This window comes from Myiozetetes cayanensis, unplaced genomic scaffold (genome assembly GCF_022539395.1).
Source record: "Myiozetetes cayanensis isolate MyiCay16 unplaced genomic scaffold, myiCay2020 scf1, whole genome shotgun sequence".
Lineage (NCBI taxonomy): Eukaryota > Metazoa > Chordata > Aves > Passeriformes > Tyrannidae > Myiozetetes > Myiozetetes cayanensis.
This window is the reverse complement of record NW_026086604.1, coordinates 669,637-685,902: the sequence shown is the minus strand read 5'-3', so window position 1 is coordinate 685,902 and position 16,266 is coordinate 669,637. Positions and strand designations below refer to the sequence as shown.

The following is a 16,266-nucleotide window of genomic DNA, read 5'->3' as shown; positions in this document are numbered from 1 at the left end:
GGATGGAGGAGGAGGAGGAGGAGAAGCGAAAGGGGCTTTAAAACCCCACAAAATTAGCATTTCAAACGGCGGCAACTTTTCCTTTCCTGGCCTGCTGGTTTTAGTGTCACCCTCGTTCAGGATCCTGAGGGGTGGCCAAACACATTCCCGGTGTCCCGGAGCTCCAGGGAAGCTGCTTTTGCAGCCGAAACCTCGGGAAAAGTTGAGTGCAGATTCTCCCTTGCCGCGAAATCTCCCCAGTCCTTGAGCCAATAATTAAAACAAATAAAATCGGGACTAGAACACTTTTAAAACCACCCAGGGTGTTTTTTTTTTATTTTTTTTTTTTTCAGCACAGGGATTTTTAGGCCTCGAGGTCTCACATCATCACCTCGAGTTTTAAACAATTAGCTGAAGTTTTTAAGTTAAGAGCTGCTTTTCTTGAGGTTGGGTGTTTTTGTTTGTTTTTTTTTTTTCCCCCAGACTCACAATGTAGTCGGGAGGGGTAAAACTCAGTTCCTGTGCAATTTTAGAGCTTCCCTGTTAGCTCAGGGTTTGGAGCTAATATAAAAAATATGAGTATAACGTAGTGATAAAATATAATATATAAACTATAACAATAAAATATAATATTAAAAATAGAGTGTGATGATAAAATAAAAATATAGGAATATAGAAAACTAATATAGAAATATAGAAAATTATAGAAATATAGGAAACTAAATTTACGAAATATAGAAATATAGAAAATATAGAAATATAGGACACTAAATATAGACTATAGAAACATTTAGAAGTATAGAAAATATAGAAAAATAAAGTTATAAAATACAATATAACAATAAAAATATAATATATAAAAATATATTATACAAAAATATAAAGATATAGCATATAATATAAAAAATATAAGAAATCTTATTCCTGCCACCCTTGGGGAGGTTCCTGTGCTGGTGGGTGATGGGAAAGAGTGACACAAGATGCTGGAGCTGCACACCAGGACCTTCCCAAAGTTGTCTTTCCAAAGGAGCAGGACCTGACAGCAAGGGAAAATGAGTGCCTAGAAATGCGATTTTCCAGTTGCTGATTCCCTGGGAATGTGTTACCAGTTATCCCTATTCCCTGCTGGAGGGGTTCTGCTGTCACTTTGGGAGACAAGGCATCCCTCTCCATGTCCAGCCACCTTTGCCAGCTGATTTTATTGTTGTGGGAGACAGGAAAACAAGAGGGAAGGGCTGGAAAATTCGATTAGTTACAATTTCCCCTCTCTGCCACAGTTTATAGTTTAAATCATAGAATTGTTTAGGTTGGAGAAGATCTTTAAGATCAGCAAATACAACTAAAAGTCCCCAGTCCACCACTAAACCACGTCCCCAAGTGCCACATCCACATGGCTTTTAAATCCCTCCAGGGATGGGGACTCCACCACTGCCCTGGGCAGCTGGGCCAGGGCTGGGAAACCCTTTCAGGGAAGAAATTTTTCTTAAAATCCAACCTGAACCTCCCCTGGTGCAGCTTGAGGCTGTTCCCTCTCATCCTATTCCTTGGTACTTGGGAGCAGAGCCCGACTCCAACCTGGTTCCCCCCTCCTGTCAGGGAGTTGCAGAGAGGGAGAAGGTTCCTCCTGAGCCTCCTTTTCTCCAGGCTGAGCTCCCCCAGCTCCCTCAGCTGCTCCTGGTGCTCCAGACCCTTCCCCAGCTCCATTCCCTTCCCTGGACATGCTCCAGCCCCTCAATGTCCTGCTTGTCGTGAAAATGACCCCAGAATTTGGATTTGAGTTGGATTTCAGTTGGATTGAGTTGGATTTCAGTGTCTGATCACTGCCCTGGTCCTGCTGGCCACACCGTTCCTGATCTAAGATGATTGAATGGCTTAATAATGATTTAAACTTTCTGATGATGGAACTTTCCACAGGCACACACAGAGCCTCAGGGAGCACCCAAAAAAAACGGAATTTGAGGGAATGTGGGTCTCTGTGTGGATACAGGATAGGAGCAAAGGAGCAAAGAGGACTTTAAATCAATTCAGCTTGTGGGAGGTTGATTTGGAGGCACCTCTGTCTTGTCCCTGCTTTCATGTGCTGGCCACCACTCTTGCCAAAATGAGCGAGTTCCCACAACCAGGAACAGATCCCACGAATCCCAAAGTCTTCCTCGGCCATTTAAAATGTTCTGTCCCAGTGGTGACCCAGAATCTGGGTCTCTTACCTCATCTCCTGCCCATCATCCTCTTTCTGACACCGTTTCCTAATTATTTACCTCATCTGCCAATGTTCTGGGACGATCTGTCCCCTTCTTTCTTACCACTCCCCTTCCCCCCCCTCCCGCCCATTTCCGATCCGGTTTGTGGTGAATCCACCTGAAAGTCACAGGAGTTTCTTAGGAACAGCTGAGTGACGCTGTTCCCGGCTCCGGGAGGGCTGTGACTGTTCCTAACTCCTGCAAATCAAAGCAATTGGAGAAACAAGAGGTGAGTAATGCAGCACCATCCCCGGGGACACGTGCGGGGAGAGAACACAAAAACAAGCTGGGAGAGCAGGGAACACAGAGTGCTTCCAGGGGGAAGTTTGGGAAGGGAAAGGGAGGGAAGGTTTGGGAAGGGAAGGTTTGGGAAGGTTTGGCAAGGTTTGGGAAGGAAGGGAGGGGAAGGGGAAGGGGAAGGGGAAAGGGGAAGGAAAGTTTTGGGAAGGTTTGGGAAGGGAAGGTTTGGGAAGGTTTGGGAAGGGAAGGTTTGGGAAGGGAAGGTTTGGGAAGGTTTGGGAAGGGAAGGTTTGGGAAGGTTTGGGAAGGGAAGGTTTGGGAAGGGAAGGAAGGAAGGGAAGGAAGGGAAGGGAAGGAAGGGAAGGAAGGAAGGAAGGGAAGGGAAGGAAGGGAAGGAAGGAAGGGAAGGGAAGGAAGGAAGGAAAGGTTTGGGAAGGGAAGGGAAGGGAAGGGAAGGGAAGGGAAGGGGAAGGGGGAAGGGAAAGAAAAGGGGAAGGGAAAAGAAAAGGGGAAGGAAAGGGATAGGGCAGGGCAGGGAAGGGAAAGGAAAGGGGAAGGGAAGGGTCAGTGCTACACCAAAGGGAAACTGAGGCCCAGGGTTACAATTCACGCAGCTCATTCAGCTGCTTTGGTGCAGAGCCTAAACTAAGGCTCTTCGTGATTTCTTGTGGGTTTAATTGTCTGAATTGGGCAATAAAGCTTTATTTATTTGCACAATAGGAAGATAAGACTGTGAACTTCAGCCTGGTAAAAGGACTAGGGAAAGGCAACAGAGCTGGGGAGGTGTGGAGCACAAACCCTGTGAGGAGAGGCTGAGGGAGATGGAGGGGTTCAGTCTGGAGAAGAGGAGGCTCAGGGGGAACCTTCTCACTCTCCACAACTCCCTGACAGGAGGTTGGAGCCAGGTGGGATTCAACAAGTAAAAGCATGAGAGGACACAGTCTCAAGCTGCTTCAGGAGAGGTTTAGGTTAGACATTAGGAGGAATTTCTTCACAGAAAGGGGGATCAGACATTGGAATGGGCTGCTCAGGGAGGGGGTGGAGTCCCCATCCCTGGGGGTGCTGAAGCAGAGCCTGGACGTGGCACTCGGTGCCATGGGCTGGGTGCCAGGGTGGGGTTGGATTCCATGATCTCAGAGGCCTTTTCCAACCTAACTGTTTGTGATTCTGTGCCCCAGAACAAAGGGGTGTCCGTCCCAGTGACTTGGACCCTTCTCCCCATGACATCCCCAGCTTGGCTCTTCCTCCCCTCACCGCTCTTGCCCTCATTAACAAAGCACAGCGAAGCCTCTTCTCTTTCTCACAGCCAGACACGGCCTGGCGTTGGCTCTGCCTCCTCTGTGGGTTGCCCTTGTTGCCCAAAATCAGGGAAATAATTCTCTGGACAATTTTGAGTACAGAAAGGCAGAAAGCAGCTCTTTCACTGTGCCTTTGGTGCACAAAATCTATTTCACACACTCACAGTATAGGGCTTTACAGTTTTTATAATATTATCTCATTATAATATCTGGACATCACCTCAGGGGTTACACCCAGCCCCAAAACTGTCTGTCCTATTGTCCCAGATTGACACCTCCCAGATTTGAATCTGTGGTGGCAAAACCAGCCATCCCTCTCATCCCCATCCTCCTCCTCCTCCTCCTCCTCATCTCTGTCCTTCTTGCAACAGCTTCAAGGCTCCTGAGCAGTTTTGACTTGGCTACATCAAAAGGTGTGACCCTGCTATGTCTTACTCTGGGTGCATTTTCTGCAGATGAGCCGTTTTTCACCTCGCTAAAATCTCGTCCCCTCGGAATTCTCGGCAAGGGACGCTAAAACATTTGCAGGCACCTCGCACAAAGGTGCTAAAAGAGCTAAGCTAAAATTCCAGATGATGCAGAGTTTGAGGCTTTGCCCTCAGGGCCACCTGACCTTGGTTGAACACCAAAAGCACCCCGACAACCCGAGGGCTCTGTCACAGCCGAGCGATCTCCGCTTGGCACCGCTCCCACCCACCGGTTCCTTCCCCACCTCCGAAGGAGTCTGGAGCTCAGCGAGGGGAAGGAACATTCCATAGAAGGCAAGGGATTGTCTCTGCCAGGCTCTGCAGAAATGGGACACAGATGGTGCCTCGAGCGAGAGCGGAAGTTTATTTGGGGGCCCCGCTCGTGACGTGGCGCTGCAGATCCTGCAGCAGATGACAGACACCGGGAGCTCGGAGAGGGCGAGGAGTTAATTTTGAAGCTCTCAGTTTGACTAAAAATAAGGGAAAAAAAAAACCACAAAAAAATCAAGGAGAAAGAGAAAAAACTTCACCTTGGTGAGCGTTTCGAGGATAGGAGTGTTCAAAGCTGCTTTTATTTATTTCTGTGCAGGTCTGGGTTTTCCGACACCCCGATCGTTGTCACAGCTCTTTGGTTGCTCAGCCAGGAGGGTTGGTCTGGTTGGCCAGGAGGACACTGCTGATGGAACAATATGAGGATGTCACTAGTTTGGCTTTTCCCTTCTCTAGACATCAACTTTTGTCCTTGTCCTCCCCACACAGAATAGCTGGAAGGGATTTCTGGACATTTTCTAGTGCAACCTCCTGCTCTAGCAGGGCCACCGAGGGCCAGCTGCCCAGGACACATCCGGGTGGCTTCTTAAAATATCTCAGAATGGAGACTCCACAACCCCTCAGGACAGCCAACCCCAGGGCTCTCATCCTCTCCTCATAAAAGAGGTGCTCCAGTCCCTTCATCCCCTTGAGCTGGGCCAGTTCAGCCTCGAGAAGGACGGGCAGGAACTGATGCCCAGGAAGTTCCACCTGGACAGGAGGAAGAACTTCTTGAGCTGGGCAGTGACCCAGCACTGAACAGGTTGCCCAGAGAGGATGTGGAATCTCCTCACTGGGGATATTCCAGAACCATCTGGACACCATCCTGTGCCCTGAGCTCTGGGATGACGCTGAGTTTGGACCAGATGACCCACTGTGGTCCTTTCCAACCTCTCCCATTCTGTGATCACCTTCCTGGCCTCTCTCCTGGCCTGTCTCTGTCTCTGTTGTCCTGGAATGCCAGCCCTGGGCACCCAAAAATGGCAGGAAAAGCCTGCTGAAGCCCGGGATTGAACCAGGGACCTTTAGATCTTCAGTCTAACGCTCTCCCAGCTGAGCTACTTCAGCCCTGCTGGAGCTCAAATTATCATAAACCCTGTTGAAATATGAGGATCTTTCAGCCTTTTGGGGCAGCCTTTGGTTGACTTTGGCTCGGGAAACAAAGAATTTATTTCAGGGAACGAGACACAGGCAGAGTGGGATCAAAAGCACTGGTCCAAGGTGCCAGCCCAGCCTCCCTGTCGGTGTCTGTGACCTCCATGTATGATTTTAACAACATGAATCTGGAGGATCTGTGGAAATGGGGCAGGGAAACACTTACTTTGGTATCAAAGAAGGGCTCTGTAGCCCACAAATCATTGCAAGGAGAACAAGGAGATGGAGTTAAGTCTCTGCAGATCCAAAGCCACAGAAGGGGAAGCTGAATGTGAAGTGACAAAGGTGGTGGAGGATGGAGAGAAGGACAAATTCCCTGTAGGGAAGGCTCAAGAGGTGACTGGGAAGAGAGTAAAAGGGACAATCAAACACAGACTCCTCTCTCTCTGATGGTGTTGGGGACACTGTCTTGTCTCATTCCTCAGACCATCTCTCTTTCTCGTGCTGTTCAGGGTTTCACACTGGTCTGACATATCCAAATACACATATTGGATATATCTAAAATGCTCAAACCCCTTCCCTGTAGCATGTCCTGATAAGAAATAATAAATATAAGATATAATAAATTGGGGCTCACTGCAGTTCCTGAAGACCAAGGTCCATAACACTGGGAAGAAATTCTTTGCTCAGAGAACTGGCACAGGCTTTCCAGAGAATCTGTGGCTGCCCCATCCCTGGAAGTGTTCAAGGTCAGGTTGGACAGGGCTTGGAGCAACCTGGTCCAGTGGAAGGTGAGTGGGACGAGATGATCTTGAAGGTCCTTTCCAGCTCAAATAATTCTGGGCTTTTATGATAAAAAACAGCTAAAATCTGGATTTAAACAGCAGCCTTGAGCTGAGAGCCATCAGGAGCATTAGCATTGAACAGACTTTCCTAACATCTTTTCACAGAGCCCACGGAAGGATCTGGAGTTATCCATGGAGCCTGGCTAATCTTTGCACATCAATCTGTCTCCCTCCACCCAGGGAATGGGAGCCAGGCAGATTCCTGCAGTGAGAAGGGACAGGTTTGCCCAGCCCACCAACTTCTCCTGCAAATACTTCGCTCCCAGGGCGATCTCCCATCTTTCCCCAGCTCCAAATCCACGTCTTCCCAAAATACTTCTGTGAAATGCACGGTGAGTTTTCCGTGTCTGTCAAAAATCTGGTAGTGAAAGGTGTCAGAAATATATTTAATCTGGGCTTGAATGTTCAGCTCGACAGCAGCAGCTATTTCCTCCCAGGGATTTATTAGATAACAGTTCCTGGATATTTAGGGCTCCCAAACTAGGCTGTGGAATATCCAGACAACAGGAACATAGCCTAAGTGGGTTTTCTTCCTGCAAAAACACTTCCATTCCTGGATCCCAGTGGTGATCCCACCCCTGGTCACACATGTGGCTGAGGGTCTCAGCATCTTTGTGCTTCTCAGGTGGGGGCCTTTTGGGCCACCTGAGCAATGATACTCCCATTTAAACTTCTAAATTGTCTCCCACATATGACAGATCCAGCTCCTGAAAGCTCAGTGGTGCCAAGAGGAAGGTGCTCCAAGGTGTCCTTGGAGCCTTCTCTTCTCTGGGCTGAACAAATCCATCTCTCTCAGCCTTTCCTCACAGGAGAGGAGCTCCATCTCTCTAACAATCTTTGTGGACCCCCCTGGCCTTGCTCCAAAGTAGACAACTCACCACACCAGTGACTCAAGATGTTGAACAGCTGTGGCTGCCCCATCCCTGGAAGTGTCCAAGGCCAGGTTGGATGGGGCTTGGAGCAACCTGGGCTACCAGAAGTTGTCCCTGCCCATGGCAGGGGTTGGAAAGAGATGATCTTTAATGTCCAGGGCATCACTAAACACCTTGGCCAAGAGAGAACATGACCCAAACCCAGATTCCTCTATTTTGAGTCTGGTGGAGATGCTGAAATGAGAGGAACCTCCAATATTACTCAGGGGTTTGGAGCCTGAAGGCTGATTAGGTCTCAGCTCTGAATGAGCTGAGGGAATGAGCAATCCTTGCTCTCTCTCCTATTGAATGCCTCTCTCATCTCCACCAGGAATCTCAAGATCCATAAGGAGAAGGTAGTTGGGCATTGGCCCCAGTAAATATTTTCAAGAAATCCTGCAATCTGCCCCCTGCAAAATCATTCCCAAAACCAGGCTGGATGTTCAGAGCAGCTCTGGTTACATTTACCTACAGAAGGAGCAACTCCTTGAGCTCAGTGACTACAGATCCTACAAGTCCAGCTTGGCTCAGCCTGCAGGGGCTGAAAACTCTTCCTGGTCTATTTTTCCATGTTTGGATGCCGAAGGAAGTGAGAAAAAGGATCGCAGAGCCAGGTGATTGCTCAGATGATGATTATTGTGCGGCCCATCACAAGCAGTTCCCTTGTGCGTAAAGCTTTGCTTTGAAGGGTCATTAAAGCCTGGAGTGCAGCTTTGCACTAGGTTTAGCTATTTGTCTATTTTGAAACATCAGTGCCTCTGGTTCTGTGAATTGGTGTTGTTTTGTTCTTCTCTTTAAGAGCTGGGAGTTATTTGGTTCAGCGGCTCCGGAGATCAGCAAATTCCCAGAGGGCCAGATGGGGACAGCAGTGACAGTGGCAGGTGGCAAAGACCACAAGACAAGAGCCAGCAGGACCTTTTTTTTTACTGCAAAACAAGGAGTTTGGAAAAGGTTCCTGGGGTGGGATTCATCTCACTTGATGTCTCAGAGGGCACAAAGGCAAATCTCCAAACCTGACCTAAACACAGAAGGGACCTACAGGATTATTGAATTCCAACCCTCTGCCATGGACAGGGACACCTTCCACTGGCCCAGCTTGTTCAATCACCAGACAGAGCCCACAGAAACACCGGTGCTGAGTTCCAAAATTGAATCTGCCTTCAAAAACCAATCCAAAAACTTTGGAAATCCGCTCTGGAGGTCTCTGTGTGACACCTGGGGCGTTGTCAGCATGTTCTCCAGGCAACCTGAGCACCCCCTTTCCAGCAGCAAACCATAAATGCATCAAGATCAGCTTCTTTGCTGGGAGTTACAACTCCCTCCCTGCAGCCAGGAATTAAATTATCCCAATTAAATTAAGTGCCAACAAGAAAAGTTATTTCCAGTCCCGAGTTCAGCTCAGCCACTGGTGAAGTTCATGCCCAGAGGAGCCGGGTTATGCCTTTCCATGGGGTTTTTCCAGAATCCAGTGCAAAGATGAGCTGAGTCCTATCAAAAGTTCTTCTCCAAATTAAATCACAACCAACAGCCCAGGTCACTTTTAGGTCTGCACGAATCTCATCCAACCCTTCCTGAGCTTTTCTGGGGACAGTGGGGAGAGAGGGGTGGTCTCTGAACCGGGATTTGGGTCAGCCTGGCTTGAAGGAGACAAAGCACGTCAAGGGCTTCTCAAGGCCAGTGGTGCCACCTAATGGGAAAATTCCCAGGGAACGAGTTCCTCGGAAGTGGAGTCCTTATCGGGAGTGTTGCTAGGTGACGTAGAGATGGAAATCAGGGGCTCTGACGTCAGTCCCTCTTTTTCTCCCGCTTTACGACGGTTCCTCCGTCAATCCATTCCCTTTTTCCCGAGCCACACGGCACGGGATCGCCCTGGGAATTTCGGGCTGTTTCCTGCTTAAATCCACTCCCAGCAAGCCTTGAAACTGCCAAAGGGTTTTTTCTTTGTCCTTCCTGCAGGCTCGGTGCTGGAGAGGAAATTATCCCAGATTTTCGGGTTCTGAAGAGCCAGGCAGAAAACAAGAGGGAATGAGGGAGTGCCATGGGATAGAGCAGGAATCTGTGGGTTTTATCCTTAGTTACAGGGTTTGGAAATAAGGGGTGATACAGGCTCTGCATTGCAACCATCCCCATGCTGCTGCAGCTCAGATCCCTCTGGAATCACACTGTGGTTCTTCCAAAAAAAAAAAAGGGATAATATCTCAAAAGTTCCCACATGGCAACTCCCTGTAGCCCCTCCAAGTCATAAATAATCATGAGAGTGGGCAGGAATGAGCTGGGAAGCCTGTCCTGGCCTCAAGGGATTAATATATTCCCTGACTGTGTTGTCTTCCCAACACCTACACCTGTTTTTTTCTGACAGTCACTCACCATCATATCCCTGCTACCTTTATTTTTCAGGAGTGTGTTACAGGGGTTAGAGCAGGGTCTGGATCACTCTCAGGTCTCCTCTCACCTCTACCAGCAATAAATCCTAGTTTTTAAGCTGTCTCAGCCAGGCTTTCTTTATTTCCATTTCTTTGAAGAGTTATTTCCAGGATTCTGCCAGTTTTTCCTGGGATGAAGATTTTTCTAAGGGCTCACAAGGAGAAAATTATGCAATGTGGTGTCAGAGCTTGGTTTCTGCTGTTCTTGGGGACAGGGGACAAGTGAAGGTAGGGGAGGATTTAATCTCTCAGTGCCTCACTGAGCCAAAACACCACCAGTGATTGTCCCCAGAGCTCAGAGGGTCAGAAACCATGGAATGGGTTGGGTTGGGAGGGACATTAAACATCATCTCATTCCAACCCCTGCCATGGGCAGGGACACCTTCCACTAGCCCAGGTCTTGGACACTTCCAGGGATGGGGCAGCCACAGCTTCTCTGGGCAACCTGTGCCAGGGCCTGACCACACTCCCAGCCAAGAATTCCTTCCCAATATCCCATCTAACATTCCTCTGTCAATTTAAAGCCATTCCCCTTCATCCTGTCGCTCCATGCCCTTGCCCAAAGTCCCTCTCCAGCTCTCCTGGAGCCCCTTTAGGCACTAAAAGGATCTCTAAGGTCTCCTTGGAGCCTTCTCTCCTCTGGGCTGAACAAATCCATCCCTCTCAGCCTTTCCTCCCAGGAGAGGAGTTCCATCCCTCGAATAATCTTTGTGGCTCCAGGGTAGACAAACCCCCCACACCAGTGACTCAACACCACCACCACTTCAAGGGGCAGGCCAGGACACAGGACTGGGAAAAAAACAGTTGAAGGAACAAAAGAAAAACCCCTTTCTATCATTATTTTTGCTGATGGCTTTGAATTAAAAACCACATTCCTATTTCACAGACCCGGACTGGTTGAGGTCAGAAGGGACCTCATGGAGATCATCTGGGCCAAAGCCCTGCTCAGGCAGGAACACCTCCAGTTGTCCAGGATCACATGCAGGTGGCTTTGAAATGTGTCAAAGAATGGGAAGTCCATCTCTCAGGGCAATGTCCCAGCTCCTCATAGGAGAGATGCTCCAGTCCCTTCATCCTCCTCCTGGCCCTTTGCTGGTCTCTCTGGTGCCTGTCCCTGTCTCTGTTGTCCTGGAATGCCAGCCCTGGGCACCCAAAAGGGCAGGAAAAGCCTGCTGAAGCCCGGGATTGAACCAGGGACCTTTAGATCTTCAGTCTAACGCTCTCCCAGCTGAGCTACTTCAGCCCTACTGGAGCTCAAATTTTCACAAAACCTCTTGAAAGATGATTTTCAGACATTTGCTGTTCCAAGTGGCTTCCCTTCCAGGCAGTTCTTCACAGAATCACAGAATGGTTTGGGTTGGAAAGGACCTGAAATGTCACCTGGTTCCATGGGCAGGGACACCTTCCACTAGACCACGTTGCTTAAAGTGACTTTCCTTTTCATATCCCTTATCCCAAGAGTTCCAGCAACCAAGAAAGTTCATCTGCAGGACTCAGTCTGAGGGTTGACAGTGTTTCTCAGATCTGAGCACATTCCAGCCTCAAATCCTTGAGATCTCTTACCTGCTACAGCAGAGAGTCCTTTCACTGATGAGGGAACTGAGACACAGGGGAACCAGTGGATTTTTGGGGCTTTTTTTACTAGTTTTGCTGAGCCACTGCTCAGCTCTTGGGGGAAAACCACAGCAAATACCAAACTGGCTTGTGAAAACATATTTGTTTAATTTTACCATCTAGAACATCACAGATTGCTGGTTTAAAGGCAGGAGATCCCCTTCCAAAAGAGTTGTCACATCAAACCTTTCACTTTGAAAGAGCCCCTTCTTTACCTGAAGACCCAGTTAAGGAAAGGCAGGGTGGGATATTTTGGAAAAACAGTGTTAAAGAGACAAATTTTGTTGCAGATGCAAGAGATTATATCATGGAATCATTGAAAAGTTTGAGTTGGAAGGGACCTTCAAGATCATCCCTTTCCAGCCCATGGGCAGGGACACCTTTCACTAGCCCAGGTTGCTCCACACCCCGTCTGACCTGGCCTTGGGCACTTCCAGGGATGGGAAATCCACAACTTCTGTGGCCAAACTGTTCCAGGAACAGCCTCTCCCCAGGAATAACAGACCTCCTTGGGTTTCTCTGGTGGAGCATCAGCTGGGAAGCTGGAATGGAAAACAGACTGGAAAACTTCTCACTTCTCTTGGCCTATTATGTCACATATTGTATCATGATGTGCAATAGTTTAACCACACTTAAATCACTCTAAACTACATAAATTACCTCCAATAATCCCTCTCCTTTCCAAATGCTGGCACTTTTTTGTCCCAGAACACAGCAATCTTGCCGTCTTCCATGTAATTGCACATGGAATTCATCTCTGCCTCTTGAATAAATAAGAGTTATGTTCCCCAGTATTCACCCAGTCACACATAATTTTCTCTGTTTTCCAGTGTTATAAAAAAGAAAGGCAGCTGAGAATGATTGGGGGGTAAATCTTTGTGCTTAAATGTAAAGGGCTTAGGAACAAAAACAAAAATAAAAAGCATCAATTCCCAAATCTGAATGTTGTTGTTTAACAGCTTGGCTTTTAATTCCAGTCCCCCAAAGTGGAAAGAACGAGGTGTGTGTTGTTTGGTGATGTTGCTGTTTGGTGATCCAGCTCCAGCTTCATGAACAGCCCCCTGTGCAGGGGATTTCAGAGGGTCCTCTTCTATAGCACTCCAAAAATTCCATGCTGGCTGCAGAGTGAGGAGGGGTCTGGGGATGCAGGCAATGGGCGTCACCAAGATGGGACACCCTGTGGCTGTACTTGGCTTCCCTCAGCTCAGAAGGAAAGCAGAGCCACCACAAGGGTTCCCTAAGCTTATTCCAGGGTTTTGCAAAGCTCCAGAGGAAACACTGAGATGGGGAGAAGGGTTGGAGCATCCTGAGCTCCCTCCACAGCAACCTCCTGCAGCTGGAGGCCATCAGCTCCCTCAGCTGCTTCTCTCCTGCTCAAGAATTACAGAATGGTTTGGGTTGGAAGGGACCTTGAAAATCATGGAATTCCACCACCCTGCCATGGGTAGGGACACCTCCCACTATCCCAGGTTGCTCCAAGCTCCATCCAGCCTGGCCTTGGACACTTCCAGGGATGGGGCAGCCACAGCTTCTCTGTGCCAGGGCCTTGGGAGACTCCTCCCTTTTCACATATGGGATGTCTGCTGCCTCTTTCCATGGTTTCTCCACCAAAATCCCACTCCTGTACACGGCTGAGCCTCAGCTGCCAATTTGGCAGCTCCTGCAGGTTCCCAATAAGCTTTCTTGGATAGACAGACATTCCCTGCCAAGATCTGAGGCTGCAAGTGCCAGCTGGAGGTGTTCCATAGGATACCTTGGGAAGAGGGGGGTGGAATCATGAGCTTCAAATCTGCTTGGAAGTCAGGTAGTTAACAGCAGGCTGTTGGGAGGTCTTCCCTTGGGATCCAGGCCTGGAAATCTCTCCTGGAGGAAGGGGACTAAGCCAACCTGCCCTCACCAAAGTTTGAGACACGTGTGGTGTGAATTGGCTCTTGCCCTTGGCAGTTGGGCAGGTGGAGTGGGATGACCCTAGAGGGATGCCAGGTATGGAATCATGGAATCATAGAACCATAGAATCATTGAATCAGTCAGGCTGGAAAAGACCTCTGAGATCATCAAGTCCAACCCTTGATCCAACCCCGCCGTGGTTCCCAGCCCATGGCACTGATGCCATATCCAGTCTGTCCTTAAACACCTCCAGGGATGGAGAATCCACCCCCTCCCTGGGCAGCCCATTCCAAGGGCTGATCCCTCTCTCTGGAAAGAATTTCTTCCTGATATTCAACCTAAACCTCCCCTGGCACAGATTGAGACCGAGCCCTCTTGTCTTACTGAGAGTTGCCTGGGAGAAGAGACCAAAGCCCCCCTGGCTCCCCACTCCTGTCAGGGGGTTGCAGAGAGTGCTGAGGTCTCCCCTGAGCCTCCTCCTCTCCAGGCTGAGCCCCCCCAGCTCCCTCAGCCTCTCCTCATGGGAATTGTGCTCCAGTCCCTTCCCCAGCCTCGTTGCTCTTCTCTGCCCCTGCTCCAGCCCCTCCATGTCCTTCCTGAGCTGAGGGCCCAGAGCTGGACACAGCACTCCAGGGGTGGCCTCCCAGGGACAGAATCCCTTCCCTGCTCCTGCTGCCACCCTGTCCCTGAGCCAGGCCAGGATCCATCGGCCTTCTTGGTCCCCTGGGCACACTCTGGCTCATGTTGGCACCCACTAAGGCCACTCTCTCCCTCTGCAACTGGACAGAGAGAGGAAAAAAAACCCAGCAAAGGATCCATGAGTTAGGAGCTGGGAAAGGTCACCTACTGATCACCTCCATGGGCAAAGCAGAGTCAAAGTGGGGATATTATTTAAATTTATTGCTAACAGGTTCAGAGCAAAAGAGTGAAAAGTAAAATAATCTTAAAAACACCTTCCCCCCACCCCTCCTTCCTTCTGTGCTCTCCCTCTTCCCTCTTTCCCTTCCTGGTCTATGGAAGGTGTTCCTTCCCATGGCAGGGAGGTGGAACTGGATGATCTTTAAGGTCCCTTCCAACCCAGAACACTCTATGAATTCTGTGCCATTCCCAGAAAACCTGGAGAGGATCAAGCCCTGCAAAACAACATAAACCTGGCAGAGCAAAGATCCTTCATGGATCCATCTCCCCAGGGCCACTTTGACACATGAAACATGGGAATAACTGAACTCCCCTTTGACCAGGGTGTTACAAGGACATCTAGAGATGTCCCCAAGCAGTAAACAAGATAATGGTACTGATTACCCAGCCCCAAGGCATGGAATTGATTCTGCATGGCTGATGCATCCAGAGGGAAATGGACCCGAGTGACACCGGGTTTGATGGGAAGATTGACAGGTCTGAGGGACTCATGGTGGATTAGCTGGGTCCTGTGTGGCAGGAATGACACTGGAGCCTGGGATCAAACATCCAGCCAGGATCTGGGCTCAAACAACTCTTGCTGTTCCCCTTCCCACCTTATTTCTCAAGTTGACATGTGCCAATAAATCCTTTGGAGAGGCTGGAGCTCTGGGTGTAAAATAAGAGAGTCCTGGATGTAAAATAAGTGTCCTGGATGTAAAATGAGAGCCCTGGATGTAAAATAAGAGAGTCTTGGATATAAAATAAATTCTAGTTGTTCTGGCCTGTTTCTAAACAGGTAATTTAAATCCACTTCCCAGCATTTTTTGCAAATGTGACGAGATTTCTGCTTTCCCTGCTGCCAATAATCCCACAGGAGCTGGCAGAGGGGAGCCCAGTGGCTACCACACCACTCCTGGAATTCAGGTGGGATAATCTCCAGCTCTGTCTGCAGTTACAATAACCCACAAACACACACAAAAGAGTAGCATTTCCCACCTCTGTGCACAAAAACCTGCTGCTGCTGCTGCAATTTGTATTTTATGCATATCCCATCCCTGCCCGAAAGAAGCTTTTTCCTTCCCCCTCTCCCCTTCTCCGCTTCCCAGCTCTTCCTGCAGACGCCAAACCCTCAATCCATGCGAGGAAAGGAATAAACTCCGGCGCTGCGAGCCACAAAATCACTGCTCTCTGACTTTCAGAACCGTCCCCAGGTGGGAAAAGGCAGCGAGCAAAGGCTGTAAACAGCAAATTGCAGAGCAACTCCCACTCCCTGAAGCTGCCGCTTCTCCCTCCCGAAGGCAGCTCGGGGATGAGTCAGAGCTAAAAGCATCTCCCTCCCCGCGGGGCCGGGGCTCTGCCTGGCCCACCTGCCCTCCCCCACAGAGAGGTGGGTGATGCAGCCCCCCGGGCACCGCCTGTGAGTCAGGACCCCCCCAAAATATCCCCCAGCAGGGAGGGGGAGCCACCTGCAAACTCCTGCTCATCTGGCATTTCAAGGGGGGTTTATCCCAGCAGGTGAAAGTGGTTTGAGAGGGGAGAAACATGGGGGAGAAGCTTCCATTGGTGTGGAGCTCTGGGAATGCTGGGATTCCAAATCCTAACATAAGGGAGAAGCCTCCATCAGTCTGGAGCTCTGGGAATGCTGGGATGCCAAATCCTAACATAAGGGAGAAGCCTCCATCAGTCTGGAGCTCTGGGAATGCTGGGATGCCAAATCCTAACGTGGAGCAGAAGAACCCATCATCCTGGAGCTCTGGGAATGCTGGGATGCCAAATCCTTTTGGGGATGCTGAAAATCTGGAGCCCTCTGAGGTTTGTAGCAGGGTGGTCACACCTTTTCCCTGTGCAGAAATGATTTCAGGATCAGTGGTCAAGCCAAGAGAAGCGTGAGGGGAAGATTCCAGGGATTTATTTACAGTCCAGTGTCACAGAGAATGATTATGCAAAACTGGCATAACTAAATCTGGGAATAATCTTTGTCCTTCACCATTCCTCTCTGGATTATTTGGTGTCTAATTTAACTCCTCTGGCTCTGAGAGAGAACTGTCCCCACCGAAA

General features: G+C 49.3%; 1 long non-coding RNA gene and 2 other non-coding genes across 3 annotated transcripts; 1 reads left to right on the top strand and 2 right to left on the bottom strand.

Annotated features, from left to right (window-relative positions):
* The first annotated feature begins 2,326 nt into the window (after window positions 1-2,326).
* On the top strand, window positions 2,327-12,320 carry LOC126639091 (uncharacterized). The gene is made up of 3 exons (XR_007628750.1): window positions 2,327-2,448; window positions 6,579-6,805; window positions 9,782-12,320. It is a non-coding gene; the product is annotated as an uncharacterized LOC126639091 (long non-coding RNA).
* TRNAF-GAA (transfer RNA phenylalanine (anticodon GAA)) lies at window positions 5,529-5,601 on the bottom strand. The gene has a single exon. It is a non-coding gene; the product is annotated as a tRNA-Phe (tRNA).
* On the bottom strand, window positions 10,978-11,050 carry TRNAF-GAA (transfer RNA phenylalanine (anticodon GAA)). Its single transcript has one exon. It is a non-coding gene; the product is annotated as a tRNA-Phe (tRNA).
* Window positions 12,321-16,266: the final 3,946 nt, after the last annotated feature.